Consider the following 4902-nt stretch of genomic DNA (forward strand, 5'->3'; position numbering starts at 1 on the left):
ATTATTGTTCAACCTATAACTGAATACATAGCTAGTATATATTTAATAAATAAGGGTAAACTAAATAACCTTCAGAAGTAAAACACACGCACACACAAAGAGAAATTTTATCTACCAACAGGAGCATCTTAAGTGTACACTTCAAGAAGATAGAAAAGTTGTCTTATATAAAACTTAAGGGATCAAAATTAAATATAAGAAACTTGTGGACACAGGGGACTATGACGGTGGACTTTAAAGAAACCACCAAGTTCTTGGCAGCATAGTTTTCAAAAGTATTTAGATGAAATAAAAGTGTAATAAAATAATATATAAAATCACCTGCTTCTTGAATTATTTGATGTCCAAATCTGTTTTTCAGATAATTATTGTCATAATTTATTATCATCTATGATATTTATATAACACATTATGCAAAATTTTGATTATTCTATTATCAGAACTAATTAGCATAAAAGGGCTAACAGATAGAAATTGCCCATAAGCATCTGGACACCCATGATGAATGAGTCATAAGCCCATAACAGGGTTGAGGAGGATGAGATGATGAGGCCCACCCAATACATGACCACAAAGCGACTCACCAGCATGGGAATGGTCTAGGTGGCCCTTTTCTCTGGGGAGGCTTTCGCAGACAGGTTGGTGCTGGGAAGGTACTGGGGTTGTCTCTGATGCCTGGACAAAAGAATTACCATGTATGCCCTTGAGAGCAACATGACTGCTACAAAGAAGACATCTGCAAGTAGTGGCAGCATGAAAGACAGACTCCTGATGATGTAGCTTATGTAAGAAAGTGAACAGTATTTACTGATACTTGGCACATTGCTATCGGTCACATTAGAAGAGGCCACAGTGGAGGAGGGCAGGTTACTACTGAGAAAGAAACTGAGAACCCCAAGAAGTGAAAGATGCAATGTGTGAATTTCTGTTTAATTCTTGCCAACCAGGAGGTGCCGGGGGTAATGGTGACAGCCTGGAGCACACTCCGGAGGCAGGTGGTGCAGATAGAGAGCCCTCATCCCTCTATGCATGTAGAAGAATACCTTACACTTGAAGTCATTCTGAAAATACTGTGACTCAAAGAGGTCCAGAGATGCCAAGAAGCTCACAGTGAGAAGCATCACTAAGTGGACAAGGGCCAGGTGACAGGTGATGAGGTCAGTGGGCTTAGGCCTGCAGTTCAGAGGGAGTGTGCAGATACAGAAGAAAAGGAGGAAGGTGTTGGCTGTGAGTCCAATACCAGCTTGGAAAAAAAGGGCAATTTTTAATAGTGTCATAAGTGGACTATGGTCGTCTTAATGGTGAAGAGGAATCATATTTTATATATCTGAAAAAGCAATAGATATCCTATCATCAGTATTATTTATTGCACGGTCAAAATTATTACCAATATTATCATTTTAATTTTACCCATTTATCCTGATTAACCTGGACTATCTTTAAATAAATTCTTTAAAATGTAGCCTAAGCATTTTATCTTACAACAAGTAAGTTATACATATCTGAAACTTCCATACATCCACAATCACACCCATGTAGGGTGCACATTATCTATACTCATAGAGTACTTGTGGCTCACTCATCAGAAAGCATTTCCTTCCCTTCTGAATTCCTCAAATCACTGAACATTCTCAGATCAAAACTTTTTTTCTTCTTAAAAGCTTTTCAACTTCTAAGAATGTATACATATTTCAATGCTCAAAGATGAAAAAATGTCCACTAAAAATTTTATCCTCAGAAAAACTATCAATTAAAAATAAATAAAAAATAAAGACATTTCAGGTAAATAAAAGCTGAGGCAATTTTTTGATAGCAGACAGATCATTTGAGAAAGAATAGAAATAAGTTTTCAGGCTGAATGCAAGTAATCCCAGATAATTTTAATGCCCCCAAAAGACAAAGAGGACTAGTAAATGTAACAAATATTTAAGGCAATATAAGAAATATTTTTTCTCATATTATCTGATTGTCAAAAGCAACTGTGTAATATTGTTTGTAATGGGATCTTCAGTGCTATAACATAAAGAAATTTAATTTATTTGCCAATTACAGCACAGAGAAAGTGGGTTCAAGAAAAGATATATTGGGCTAAGAAAATCTTTCCAGATAATAACTTGTATCTACAAAGGTTTAAAAAAATACATCAGAAAAAGTGAAGGATTACAATAACATAATGAATAATAAGAAGTTTAACAAAACAAACCTGTAAATACACAAGTGCTCTTTTTTCTTATTTCAGCTTATTTAAAAAAATAAAATTATGTAAGCAGATAGCTACAAACTGTTGTGTTTGTAACATATGTAGATTTAAACATTAGTACCCAAACTAGGAGGGAAAGACAGAATAAAGTTGTACAGGAGTAACGTTTTCAGAAAATGAATATAAGGTTAAAATGTGAAGCTCCAATACCTACCTACATACATATATATGGTGTAATTATCAAATTAATGTAATTAGCAGGTACTATATTATGTGTATCTGCTAGTGCCCTGGTCTTGGACTTCTCAGCCTCTGTAACTGTGAGAAGTAAGTTTAGACTCTATATAAATTACCTGTTCTAAAGTATTTTATTACAGAAATAGGGATAGCCTAAGACAACATTCGTGAACATCCATGCTGTGCACTAAATCACTGGAACTTGTTTATTTTATATCTAAAAGTTTTGATCACCGTGTCTTCATTTCTGCCACCCACCACCCCCTAGCAACCACTGTGGACTCTCTGTTCCTATGACTTTGACTTTTTTGGCTTCATATATGAGTGAAATCAAACAGTATTTGTCATTCTGTGTCTAGCTTATTTCATTTAACCTAATGTCCTCTAGGTTCATTCGTTTTGTAGCAAATGGCAGAATTCTCTTTTTTATGGCTGAATAATATTCCATTATATAAATATTCCATAATTTCTTTATCCATTCATCTATTAATGGATACCTAGATTGTTTGCATGTCTCTGTCATTGTAAATAATTCTGCCATGAATACAGAAGGGCAGATGTCTCTTTTAGATACTAATTTTGTTCTCTTTGGTTATATATCTGGAAGTGAAATTGCTGAATAATATGGCAATTCTATTTTAATTATTTGAGAAAGCTTCACAATGTTTCTGTAATGGTTGTACCAATATTTCTGTATTTTTAAGTGTATGTTGTACTCTGTTGGGAGCCAATTTTTATAGACCTGTTGGTTAATTTGTTTTACATCTTATATAAGCTTCCATTTGGACAATCTTTTCAAGGATGTTTTAAAATAACTAACAGCCTTGTGTGAAGTGAGTAGTGTCTCTTTTTAGAGCAGAGGTCAAATACATACATAAATAATTTAATAAAATTATGTTTTCCCCAGAGGCAAAGGTTGGGAAGGTTTTATTTGAAACACTTTATTTTTTTTCAGCAAAATTCTCTGTATTTTAATGAAGTAAGACAGTAGTCCTTGAATGGAGGAGAGGACAAAAAGGGAACCCCCAAAATACATGATGTGTTGAGAACCCCAAAGTCCAGTGGAAGTCACATCAGGCACAAATCCCATAGAGGTTCTGAGTGAAATCCCTGCTACAAATTTTAGCCATGAGAGATGAAGGAGTTCCCCCAATTTAGAGGTATCTTCTAAGCCAAAAAATAAAATGATGGAGGGGGACAGGGGCTCAAACTTTAAGAGTTTTCCAATTTTAGAGGAACTGGGAAAGCACATCGGGACCCCCTCATCTAACAGGGTGGGGGATATGAGATCCTGATGCAACTTCGGGACAGAGATAAAACATTGATTCGTTGGTGGGCAGGGCTCCTTGGCATGGCGGGCTAAGATTGGCTCCCTAGTGGCTGGGAGTAAGGTCAGGCTCAAGACAGCCTGTGTTGAGTAGTCAGGAAGGAAACTCATCAGCTTGGGTTTGATAAAAGGACGATTTAGAGGTATTCCCTCCATCTTGGGGAGCGACCCTTGCAGCAGAAAAATTGTGGCCAGAGTCTGGGGCAAAAGGAGCCACTCCTTTTGCTGGAACATGAGGCAGTCAGACAGCAGGCACCACATGGCTTCGGGCAGTTGCTGGAGATTTTTCTGAGGTCCAGGGATGAAGAGTCACAGCCCACCATAAAGATAATCTGGTCACAGCTGCCAATGTGGCTGTAAGGCAGTGAGCCAGTCGTGAGATTTTAGAGCACAGCCACACTGGCATAGACGTCCGACTGGAAGCTGAAGGGGTTCAGGTCAGCTGCGATCCATAAAACAGAACCCGAAGGCTTCTCCAAGGGCTGGGCCCTGCTTCACTCTGTCTTCACTGTGGCCAGACGAGAGTCACTCATCTTTGTGTTGAAAAATGTTATTAGACTTGAGATCGCCTTGGATGATATTCTTGGCATGGAGGTAGTTCACACCCTGGGCAGTCTGCTGGGCCATGTCAATTAGCTGGACTATATAATATAATATATAATGCAACATAATATAATATAATATAATAAATATAATATAACATTATATCATATTATATAATATATTGTGATATAATATATGTCAGACATAATATATAATAATGTCATAATATATTGTGATATATCATGTATTATACATATGATATATATCATAATACATTGTGATATCATAATGTAATACATGATATATAATCGTATATAATATATGGTATAATACATTGTGATATCATAACATAAAATTTTGTTTTTTTGTATATGTTTTATGAAATAACAAATTATATATATGACACCGTATCTGACAAAATTTTATTATATTACATGATATTACATAATATATTGTGATATTATAACATATAAAATTTTGTCAGATAATCTTATAAGAAAACTGAGTTAAATTTTGTAACAACATTAACATATAAACTTAATAGAAACTAAGAAAATTATCTGCTCTTGTGTAAATGACCATTTTTTCGATAACT

The 4902-nt window shown here is 35.4% G+C and overlaps 1 pseudogene; it reads right to left on the bottom strand.

The window, feature by feature from the left end:
* Positions 1-384: 384 nt before the first annotated feature.
* LOC129398320 (vomeronasal type-1 receptor 94-like) lies at positions 385-1121 on the bottom strand (annotated as a pseudogene).
* Positions 1122-4902: the final 3781 nt, after the last annotated feature.

Source organism: Pan paniscus, chromosome 6 (genome assembly GCF_029289425.2).
Source record: "Pan paniscus chromosome 6, NHGRI_mPanPan1-v2.0_pri, whole genome shotgun sequence".
Taxonomy (NCBI): Eukaryota; Metazoa; Chordata; class Mammalia; order Primates; family Hominidae; genus Pan; species Pan paniscus.